Raw genomic sequence first — 12620 nt, 5'->3', positions numbered from 1 at the left:
ATACAGATGTGTTCTCATATATCTTGCCTCAAGACGCCACATCCACATAGCGGGAGATGCCTGGCGTGAGTGAGCTGACAAGTCCTGTGCAACTCCGTTAGCGTCGGGTGTCTTTTTTTGCCAAAAAATCATCTTATTCACAAAATTATGTGACTATGACACACATGCAGCTTCTGCTGATTAAAGTTATAAGCGGCATGCCTATATTCTGTGTGCGTCTGCGACTGAAACAGCATATTAAAATGGTACGTTAGTGTTTTCTACAATCCTGTGGAGTCATTCAGATTCTTGGGTACTATAATCTCTTAGCTGGGAGGAGAACATTACCGCCATCATGAAGAAGGAGCAGCAGAAAATGTTCTTCCTGAGGCAACTGAGGAAATGTAATCTGCCTCAGAAAATGATGATCCAGTTTTATACGCCCATTATGGAGTCCATCCTTAGCTCGTTAATCGCCATCTGCTATGCGGATTCTACTGCCAATGACAAAGGCAGACTGCAGCGGATCATGCGGTCAGCTGAGAAAGTTACCAGCTGCGGCCCGCAGTCTCTCCTGAACCTATACCATTCTAAGACCAGGAGGTGGGCTGGAAGGATGGCTGACTTTTACCACCACCTTTTCCAGAGATTGCAGTCTGGAAAATGGTTTTGGTCTCTCAAGATCAAAACCTCACGTTACAAGAACAGTTTCTTTCCTAACACAGTGGGATTTCTCAATAAGCCCCCTGCCTCTTATTGATTGTGGAATTTACCCCTACCCTACCCCCACCCTTGTTTATACAAGTGCAATTATTAGATTTATTTTTATAGTCATTTTGTTTTATTTTTTAGTTATATTTTGTTTATGCACCATCTTCACCAAGTAAATATTCTTGTATGTGCAAATATACAGTACTTGGCAATAAAGAGAATTCTGATTCTGAGAAGGAAGAACTCTAATGCATCCATGTTGCTAAGCAACCACCGACAGGTAATGGTGGGAAAATGACCAACGCCTATCGTTAACCTACAAAATGAGAGTAGAAATCACTCGACTACAACGTACCTGTTACATATCAAAAAAAAAAAAAACAGTACACACCATGTTTGTTTTTATCTTTTGATTTATACACATCAGAAGACCAAAAGACACAACAACAAAAAAATTATTGCCGCAAGCAACTCCATCACATGAATCATTGCTAAACAAGTGAAGGAGGGGGGAGAGGGATGTTTCCCTTAGAGCCAACCTGCAGGACAGACCAGCAGTTTGTGAAACTGAGGACCTGTTGAACCTAATGCACATTGAAACTGCTCCCTAAAACATGTGAAATCTAATTGCATTACTTTTATATTGACCTCACCACTGTTTTAATACAGCCGTTTACACCACTGTGTTTTGCTTTTCTCTTATATTTTCTTCCTGTAACCCCAATTGTATGTTATACCTTTACTATCTGCACACTTTGCCAGCAGCAACCTACACAATGCGTCTCAGATGGCTGTCTCGGATGGTTCCTCCTTGGGCAGGATGTGCTACATGTTGATCTATTCATATAGAGTATATAATATTACGAAAGTGTCAGTTTTCCCATATATGACTTGGGTCCTTGTATGGCTTATCTCCTCACACAGTGGCTACCTCACCTTTAACACTCATGGATGGGATGAAAAATACTTGGACCTGCCTGTTATGTTAGGATCCTACTACCACCACATTTTGTGTAATCTACTCTAGGTGTGACCTATTCCACCCAGTGTAATTCTATGTAGTGCGCCCATGATAGCTGCCTCGTCTGGTACCTTTTGTAGGTGGGACTTGGTAGCGCCCAGTGCTTTTGCGTTTTTTTCCACAAAAATGCGTATAAGATCCAGTGCAATTCACGAGCAGCTTCTGCTGATTGAAATAATATGGGTAATTACGGCTGTATCTGCATCCGAAAACACTGAACTATAGCATTTTGTATGCAAATACAGTCGCAGTCACACACAGAATATAGGCATGCCTCATGTAATTTTAATCAGCAGAAACTGCTTGTGCGTCCTATTGCATAAAAAAAAAAAACATAAAAAGACGCTTGGCGCTGCAGAGTCACACGGCACTCACGCGTTGTGTAACGCGACTTACAGCGTACAGAGCAAAGATGCAAGAGGACACATCTGTATTATGGAGAATGCTTGTGATAGATTATAGTTTGTATATTATTCATACTGTATTGATGATCAAGATGAATGAGGATAAATATCCAATTCACTGCTATTGGACAAATGTACTATTCTTTTACACTACTCTATTATTTACGGTAGTTTTAAAAAACACATAAATGGTGTGGCATATTGTCCAAAAATTACAAATAACAGTTAAGAATCTGCTGAAAACTACATTTAAAAAATGCTTCATATGTCTAATACAGTGTGTAACACAAGTAAATGATGCAACAAAACATTTTTATACATACAGGGACCATTGGCTGCTTGAAACGCTCGCCGTATACAGTATTTCAAATTATTTCATATGCTGTAATAGGCACTTTGATGTTTGAATCACAACTTGGAGTGTCTTTTTCCATAGCTTACACTGTATTTACAATATCCTGGCATCCTTGATAAATATTGGACACTGGAAAACCCATTTCCGCTACACATTTCGTGCACTCAACTTTTTAAGCCATTCATTGTGTGCAGCTGGTCTCAGGATGATACTGTATATTATATACATGCAAATCCGCCACTTAATATTGACAGAACTTCGGCACCCTCATGTGTTTAAAGAAGCAAAAAACAAACAGCAGCTATCGAAGATTTACATTGATTGCTAGAGTACATGCAGTTGTCACAACTGAATATAGTAATCATGTACATCTCCAAGAGCCAGTGTGTGTGTGTGTGTGTGTGTGTGTGTGTGTGTGTGTGTGTATGTGTGTATATATATATATATATATATATATATATATATATATATATATATGTATAGAGAGAGAGAAATAAAAGCATTGACCTGTTGCACACGGTGAATGGCTTATACAGTGAAGTGCACAACACAAAGTGAGAGGCAGGACATCCAGTATAATGAATAAAATCTTATTTATAGTGTCAATAGTACTTTCCAAAAATGACAAAACATTATAAAAAGTCAGTTCAAGATCAGCATTTGCAGTCTTGACAATTTAAGTACAAAAACCCAGCATAAATGGAAAACCTGTTACTAGTTACAGGGTGAAAATAAGCTAGTCAACCTTCTGTCATGACAGTCCGATGGCCGTGCTCACAACGGGGGTCATTCCGACCCGATCGTTCGCTGCAGTTTCTCGCAGCGCAGCGATCGGATCTGCGCATGCGCCGGTGCCGCAGTGCGCCGGCGCATGGCAGCCGTCGTTGCCTAGCGATCGCCTCTGAGACAGAGGCGGTCACTGGGCGTGAGGGGGCTGGATGGCGGCGTCAAGCCGCCGTTTAGGGGGCGCGGTCCGGCCAATGCAGGCGTGGCCAGACCATTGGCGGGGCGGTCCGCGGCGGCTGCGTGACGTCACAAGCAGCCGCTGCGGGCCGGGGAGCAACGAGTAGCTCCCTGCCAGCACGCTAAAGCTGCGGTGGTCGGGAGCCACTCTTGAAGTGCAAAGGCATCGCCGCTGTGCGATGCCTTTGCACTTCTGCGGGGGGGGGGGGGGGGCGGCGTCACTGATATGCGGGACGGAGTAGCCCTGTGCTGGGCGTCCCCCCGCATGCCAGTGTGAATGATCGTAGTTGTGCTAAATTTAGCACAGCTACGATCAACTCGGAATGACCCCCAACATACCTTACTCATAGCAAGTAACATAGGGGGTCATTCCGAGTTGATCGTAGCTGTGCTATATTCAGCACAGCTACGATCATTCACACAGACATGCGGGGGGACGCCCAGCCCAGGGCTAGTCCGCCCCGCATGTCAGTCCCGGCACCCTCCGCAGAAGTGCAAAGGCATCGGACCGCGCCCCCTAAACGGCGGCTTAACGCCGTTGCCAGCCCCCTCCCGCCGAGTGACCGCCTCTGCCTCAGAGGCGATCGCTAGGCAACAACGGCTGGCATGTGCCGGCGCACAGCGGCGCCAGCGCATGCGCAGTTCCGACCGGAACGCTGCTCTGCGAGAAACTGCAGTGAGCGATCGGGTCGGAATGACCCCATAGTGTACCTGAAATCCACATATGTCTGCACAAATCAACAAAAGGATACCGTACGCTGCTGTTTTGTACTTGTATTGTCAAGCCTACAAATGCTCCTCTTGTATGAATATGTACTTTAATATGTGTTGTTAATTTTGGAAAATAGGATTTTAATACCTACCGGTAAATCCTTTTCTCTTAGTCCGTAGAGGATGCTGGGGTCACTTCAAGAACCATGGGGTATAGACGGGATCCACAGGAGACATGGGCACTTTAAGACTTTCAAAGGGGTGTGAACTGGCTCCTCCCTCTACGCCCCTCCTCCAGACTTCAGTTATAGGAACTGTGCCCAGGGAGACGGACATTTTGAGGAAAAGGATTTATTTTTAAACTAAGGTGAGATACACACCAGCTCACACCTCAAGCACGCCGTACAACATGGCATTTAACACAATGCAAGTCAACGGCATGAACAACATCAGCAACAGGCTGATTATAAACGTAACACAACATGTGTGCAACCACAACTAATAACTGCAGATACAGTACGCACTGGGACAGGCGCCCAGCATCCTCGACGGACTAAGAGAAAAGGATTTAACGGTAGGTATTAAAATCCTATTTTCTCATACGTCCTAGAGGATGCTGGGGTCACTTCAAGAACCATGGGGTTTATACCAAAGCTCTAGAATGGGCGGGAGAGTGCGGATGACTCTGCAGCACCGATTGACCAAATATGAGGTCCTCATCAGCCAGGGTATCAAACTTGTAGAACCCGACCAAGTAGCCGCTCGGCAAAGCTGTAATGCAGAGACCCCCCCGGGCAGCCGCCCAGGACGAGCCCACCTTTCTGGTAGAATGGGCCTTCACCGATTTCGGTAACGGCAATCCAGACGAAGAATGAGCCTGCTGAATCGTATGACAGATCCAGCGCGCAATAGTCTGCTTGGAAGCAGGAGCCCCAATTTTATTGTGAGCATACAGGACAAACAAAGCCTCTGTTTTCCTAAACTTTCAAAGCTCTTACTACATCGAGAAACTTCGATTCCAGCAAGGCGTCAGTAGCCACTGGCACCACAATGAGTTGGTTCAAGTGGAACGACTAAACCACTTTCGGCAGAAACTGCTGACGAGTCCTCAACTCTGCTCTATCTTCATGGAAGATCAAATAAGGGCTCTTGTGAGACAAGGCCGCCAATTCAGAAACCCGCCTTGCGGATGCCAAGGCCAACAGCATGACCGCTTTCCAAGTAAGGAATTTCAACTCTACCTTCTGTAAAGGTTCAAACCAATGAGATTGAAGGAATTGCAACACCATGTTAAGATCCCACGGTGCCACAGGGGGCACAAAGGGAGGTTGGATGTGTAACACGCCTTTCACAAAGGTCTGAACTACTGGAAGGGAGGCCAATTGTTTCTGGAAGAAAACAGATAAATCTGAAATTTGTACTTTAATGGAGCCCAACTTTAGGCCCGCATCCACACCAGCTTGTAGAAAATGGAGAAATCGTCCTAACTGAAATTCTTCCGTCGGAGCCTTCTTGGATTCACACCAAGACACGTATTTTCTCCAAATACGGTGGTAATGTTTAGACGTTACTCCTTTCCTGGCCTGAATAAGAGTGGGATTCGGCGTTCAACCTCCAAGCCGTCAAACAAAGTCACGGTAAGTCTTGGAACACACACGGCCCCTGCTGTAACAGATCCTCTCATAGAGGAAAGGGCCAGGGATCTCCTCTGAGTAATTCCTGAAGATCTGGATACCAAGCCCTCCTGGGCCAGTCTGGAACAATGAGGATTGCTTTAACCTTTGTTCTTCTTATGATCTTTATCACTTTTGGAACGAGTGGAAGCGAAGGAAACCCGTACACCGACTGAAACACCCACGGTGTCACCAGGGCGTCCACTGCTATTGCTTGAGGGTCTCTCGACCTGGAACAATATCTCTGAAGTTTCTTGTTGAGGCGGGACGCCATCATGGCTATTTGAGGAATTCCCCAAAGACTTGTAACTTCTGCAAAGACCTCTGGATGAAGACCCCAGTCACCTGGATGGAGATCGTGTCTGCTGAGGAAGTCTGCTTCCCAGTTGTCCACTCCTGGAATGAAGATCGCTGACAGAGCGCTTGTATGCCATTCCGCCCGGCGGAGAACCTTTGTGGCCTCTGCCATTGCCGCTCTGCTCTTTGTTCCGCCCTGGCGGTGTATGTACGCTACTGCTGTTATGTTGTCCGACTGAATCAAGACGAGCAGATTGCGAAGAAGATGATTCGCTTGCAGAAGGCCGTTGTGAATGGCCCTTAATTCCAGAACGTTTATGTGTAGACACATTTCCTGGCTTGACCATCTTCCCTGGAAGCTTTCCCCCTGTGTGACATCTCCCCAGCCTCGGAGACTCACATCCATGGTCAACAAGATCCAGTCCTGGATCCCGAACCTGCGTCCCTCTAAGAGGTGAGAGCTGTGCAGCCACCACAGGAGTGAGATTCTGGTCTTGGAAGACAGGGTTATCCTTCGGTGCATGTGTAGATGGGACCCGGACCACCTGTACAGCAGGTCCCACTGAAACACTCTGGCATTGAATCTGCCAAATTGAATGGCCTCGTAGCCTGCCACAATCTTCCCCAGCAACCAAGTGCATTGATGGATCGATACTTTTGCTGGTTTCAGAATTTGTTTGACCAGGTTCTGAATTTCCAGAGCCTTTTCCACTGGAAGAAAAACTCTCTGTAATTCTGTGTCCAGAATCATTCCCAAAAATGACAGCCGTCTCGTCGGAACCAACTGTGATTTTGGCAAGTTTAGGAGCCAACCATGTTGCTGCAGAATTGTCAGGGAGAGCGTAATGTTCTGCAGTAATTGGTCCCTGGATTTCGCCTTTATCAGGAGATAGTCCAAGTACGGGATAATTGTGACTCCTTGCTTGCGCAGGAGAACCATCATTTCGGCCATTACTTTGGTGAAAATCCTTGGAGTCGTGGACAGACCGAACGGCAACGTCTGAAATTGGTAATGACAATCCTGAACTGCAAACCTCAGATACGCCTGATGTGGAGGATAAATGGGAACATGTAAGTAGGCATCCTTTATGTCTACCGACACCATAAAATCCCCCTCCTCCAGACTGGAGATCCCTGCCCGGAGAGATTCCATCTTGAATTTGAATTTTCTTAGGTAGAAATTTAGGGATTTGAGGTTCAGGATTGGTCTGACTGAGCCGTCTGGCTTCGGGACCACAAACAAGCTCGAATAAAAGCCTTCTCCCTGTTGTGACGGGGGAACCCTGACAATGACTTGATTGTGACACAATTTTTGTATTGCGGCGCATACCATCTCCCTGTCCGGAAGAGAAGCTGGTAAGGAAAAATCGGTGAGGGGGAACGTCTTGAAACTCCAGTTTTTACCCTTGGGAACGAGCCCAGTACTGACTGAAGAGCCTGAGAAGTGCCCCCACCGGTGCGGACTCCCGCAGAGGAGCCCCAGGGTCATGCGGTGGACTTGGCAGAACCCGGGGAGGACTTCTGCTCCTGAAAACCGTCCACGGCCGGTGATCGTTTACCTATTCCCTTTCGTCTAGTAGCAAGGAAGGAAGACCCTCTGCCCTTTCTGTATTTATTGGGCCGAAAGGACTGCATCTGATAGTGGTGTGCTTTCTTTTGTGGTGCAAGCACATAAGGTAAAAACTAAGACTTATCCGCGGTAGCCGTAGATACCAAATCAGCGAGGCAGTCACCAAACAACACACCACCTTTATACGGTAGAGACTCCATAGCTTTCTTAGAGTCAGCATCAGCATTCCACCGATGAATCCACAATGCTCTCCTAGCTGAGACTGCCATGGCATTGGCCCGTGATCCCAAGAGGTCAATATCTCTCGCAGCTTCCTTTAGGTAGACTGCAGCGTCCCTGATACGACCTAGTGTCAAAAGAATGCTATCCCTATCCAGGGTATCCATTTCAGATGACAAGTTATCTGCCCATTTTTCGATAGCACTACTCACCCACGCAGATGCAATGGCTGGTCTGAGTAGCGTACCCATGGTGACATAAATGGCTTTCAATGTATTTTCCTGTCTACGATCCGCAGGATCCCTTAGGGCAGCCGTGTCAGGGGACGGAAGAGCCACCTTTTTGGACAGCCGTGACAGAGCTTTGTTCACAATGGGGGGTGATTCCCATTTTTCCCTATCCCCAGAGGGAAACGGATACGCTACTACAATCCTTTTGGGAATCTGAAACTTTTTGTCAGGATTTTCCCAAACCTTTTCACAAAGCGTATTCAGTTCATGAGAGGGAGGAAATGTTACCTCAGGTTTCTTCCCTTTATACATACAGACCCTAGTATCAGGAACAGTAGGGTCCTCAGTGATATGTAATACATCTTTTATAGCCACAATCATGTACTGAATGCTCTTTGCCAGTTTTGGATCTAATCTGGCATCACTATAGTCAACACTTGAGTCAGTGTTCGTGTCGGTATCCGTGTCTGCCAGCTGGGCAAATGAACGTTTTTGTGACCCCGAGGGGGTCTGGACTTGAAACAACACATCCTCTATGGATTTCTTCCAAGCCTGGTTCTGAGACTCAGATTTATCCAATCTTTTATTTATCAGAGCCACATTTGCATTCAAAGCACTCAAAACATTCACCCAATCAGGTGTCGGCGGTGCCGACAGGGTCACTCCCACAGCCGTTTGTGTCCCTAACATAGTCTCCTCCTGGGAAGAAGACATGCGAATCAAGGATAACTCCAAGACAGTGTGCTTGAGGGCCAGATGAGATAATTGTGCCATCAATAGATAGTGAAAAAATTATTATTTATAAGGATTAACCCCTGATGAAGTCCTGCTAAAGGACAAACGTATAGGTTGAATGTCCTCGTATTTTGGCCAACTTGTACCAAAGTAATTATCAGTGTGGGCTGGTTACCACATGGCATAACATACTGCACCGGGCAATCTCCAACCAGGAACGGAGCACACGCCACAAGAGAGCGAGAGAATGCAGGAACACAATATATATAGATTTATGATTTAAAGACTTATGGAGATTTATGGTAGACTTACCAGTGTTAAATCTCTTTCTGCGAGGTACACTGGATTCCACAGTGAATAACATCGGGGTGTAGAGTTGGATCTTGATCCGAGGCACCAACAGGCTAAAGCTTTGACTGTTCCCAGGATGAACTTCGCCGTCGCCTTTATAGCCCCGCCTCTAGGCACTGGAGCTCAGTTTTGTTAACCAGTCCAATGTAGTAGCAGGTAAGAGAGACGGTAGATGTTAGTCACATAGAACCACATTCTCACGACAAGAGAAGGGACCAGCGGCTAATGCCATACAGACCAAAAGAAGCTATGTGCGTCAGGGTGGGCGACCTGTGGAATCCAGTGTACCTCGTAGAAAGATTTAACTAGGGTAAGTCTACCCTAATTCTCCTTTTCTGTAGCGGGGTACACTGGTATTCCACAAGGAATAACATCGGGGATGTCCTAAAGCAGTTCCTCAAGGGAAGGGATACACTGTAGCGGGCATAAGAACTCGGCGTCCAAAAGGAAGCATCCTGGGAGGCGGAAGTATCAAAGGCATAGAACCAGAAGAATGTGTTCACAGAGGACACGTAGCCGCCTTGCACAATTGTTCGGCGGCAGAAGAGTTGAAGACCGGAACCACAATCTCCTGGTTAAGTTAAAAAGATGATACCACCTTAGGCAAATAACCTGGGCGAGTTAGAAGAACAGTCCGGTCACGGTGAAAAATCAGAAAGGGTAGACGACAGGACAAAGTGCCCAAGTCCGACACCCTCCTAGCAGAGGCAATAGCCAACAGAAATACGACCTTAAGCATAAGGCATTTAAGGTCCACAGACTCAAGAAGTTCAAATGGAGACTCTTGCAGGGCATTCAACACTACAGGCAGATCCCATGGAGTCACAGGAGGGACATAGGGAGGCTGAATCCGTAGAACACCCTGAGTGAAAGTGTGAACGTCAGGAAGAAATGTTATTTTCCTCTGAAACCACACCGACAAAGCAGATATATGAACCTTGAGGAAGGCCAGACGAAGACCCAAGTCTATGCCCTGCTGTAGAAAAGCCAACAGTCTGGAGGTTTTGAAAGTAAATGCATCATAATTCTTAGCAGCACACCAAGTGAAGTAAGAATTCCAGACCCTGTAATAAATCCGAGCCAAAGCTGGTTTACGGGCTTTCAACATAGTGTGAATGACCGCCTCAGAGAATCCTTTTGCTCTCAGGAGTGATGCTTCAAGAGCCACGCCGTCAAAGCCAGTCTGGTCAGGTCCGGGTAGACACATGGGCCCTGAACGAGGAGGTCTAGGCATTGAGGAAGAAGAAGAGGACGCTCTATCAATAGACCCTGCAAGTCTGAGAACCAACGCCGTCTGGGCCATGCTGGAGCGACTAGAAGTAGTATTCCTCTTTCTTGCTTGAACTTCCGTAGTACCCTGGGCAGGAGTGACACTGGAGGGAACACGTATGACAGCCGAAAGTTCCATGGAATAGTCAGTGCGTCCAGGAATGCTGCTTGAGGATCCCTTGTCCTTGCTCCGAAGACCGGAACCTTGTGATTGTGTCGCGACGCCATCAGGTCTACATCCCTTAGGCCTCACTTGTTCACTAGGAGTTGAAAGACTTCGGGATGAAGACTCCACTCTCCAGCGTGCACGTACTGACGACTGAGGAAGTCCGCTTACCAGTTGAGGACTCCTAGAATGAACACTGCCGATATGGCTGGCAGATGGCATTCCGCCCATTGGTGGATTTTTGACACTTCCATCACTGCAATGCGGCTTCGAGTGATTTATGTATGCCACCGTGGTGGCGTTGTCTGACTGTACTTGAACAGGCCTGTTCTGTACCAGAGGCAGGGCCAGTGTCAACGCACTGAACACTACCCACAATTCCAGAATGTTTATCGGGAGGAGAGATTCCTCCCTGGTCCACCGACCTTGGAGAGAGTGTTGCTCCAACACCGTGCCCCAACCTCGCAGACTGGCGTCCGTTGTCAGGAGGACCCAGTTGGAGATCCAGAAGGGACGGCCCCTGCTCAACTGTTGGTCCTGTAGCCACCAGCTCAGTCACAGACGAACCTCCGGAGTCAAGGAGATCATTTGAGACCTGATCTGATGAGGCAGGCCGTCCCATTTGGAAAGGATTAACCTCTGCAGAGGGCGGAAATGAAATTGGGCAAACTCAACCATGTCGAAAGCTGACACCATGAGTCCTAGTACTTGCATTACTGAGTGTATCGACACTCTCTGGTGAGAAAGGAAGCATCTGATCTCTTCCTGAAGATTCAGGAACTTCTCCGGAGACAGAAACAGTCTTTGGCTGTGTGTGTCCAGCAGCACCCCCAGGTGCACCATGCTCCGAGCAGGGACAAGCGAGAACTTCTTCCAACTGATGAGCCACCCATGGGCTTGTAGGAATTGGACCGACATCTCCAGTTGACTGAGAAGGACATCTGGGGAGTTCACCAGAATCAGCAAGTCGTCCAGATACGGCAGGATCCTGATTCCCTGATGATGGAGGAAAGCAATCATCACGGCCATGACCTTGGTGAAAATCTGAGGTGCCATAGCCAGTCCTAATGTCAGAGCCTGGAACTGAAAATGAAAGTTGACAATAGCAAACCACAGATACTGCTGAAGAAAAATGGCAATAGGTATGTGCAAGTAAGCATCTTGTATGTCCAGGGATACCATATAGTCCTTGGGATCCATGGCCAGCACAATAGAGCACAGAGTTTCCATACGGAATTTGGACACTCTCACAAACTTGTTCAATTATTTCAGATTAAGGATAAGCCGGAAAGACCTATTCGGTTTCGGAACTAGAAACAGGGTCGAATAGTATCCCCTGCCTCTCTGTGACATAGGTACCGGCACTACCACTCCTGTTTCCAGAAGGGATTGTACAACCAGGTGCAGAGCTTGCACTTTCAACTGATCCGAAGGGATAACCGTTGAACAGAACTGGCGAGGGGGACGTCTCTTGAAAGAGATTGCTTACCTGTGAGAGACAACTTCCCGTACCCAGTCGTCAGAAGTGGTCTTTAACCTGGCCTGGGTGAACTGCAGAAGTCAGCCTCCCACCCTGGGGTCCCCCAGAAGGAGGCCCGCCCCATCATACAGCAGACTTTTCTTGTTTGGAAGCAGGCTGCCAAGCGGCCCAGGATTGTTTAGATTTGGGCTTAGTGGTTTTGGAAGTAAAAGCCTGTCTCGGGTACGCCTGACCTTTTGCTGTACTTGGAGGTCGAAAGGAACGAAAAGTGGCACTTTTAGCCTTCGGAGCAGAAGGAATAGTACTTGGGAGAAACGCAGTCTTGGCCGTCGCCAAGTCAGTCACAATCTTATTCAGATCTTCCCCAAACAGGATGTCTCCCTTGAAAGGGAGTACCTCCAAGGTCTTATTAGAGTATAGGTCCACTTTCCAGGACCTTAACCACAGAATCCGGCAAGCCAGGACAGACGTAGAAGCCTTGGCCGT

The 12620-nt window shown here is 47.3% G+C and overlaps 1 protein-coding gene across 1 annotated transcript in view; it reads right to left on the bottom strand.

The window, feature by feature from the left end:
• HSD17B4 (hydroxysteroid 17-beta dehydrogenase 4) overlaps positions 1-12620 on the bottom strand; it is a 566121-nt gene that overhangs the window by 352221 nt on the left and 201280 nt on the right. The window lies entirely within an intron of this gene.

The sequence above is a fragment of the Pseudophryne corroboree genome, chromosome 1 (genome assembly GCF_028390025.1).
Source record: "Pseudophryne corroboree isolate aPseCor3 chromosome 1, aPseCor3.hap2, whole genome shotgun sequence".
NCBI classification, from domain to species: domain Eukaryota; kingdom Metazoa; phylum Chordata; class Amphibia; order Anura; family Myobatrachidae; genus Pseudophryne; species Pseudophryne corroboree.
The sequence above is the reverse complement of the archived record's forward strand: the minus strand, read 5'-3'. Positions and strand labels throughout refer to the sequence as shown.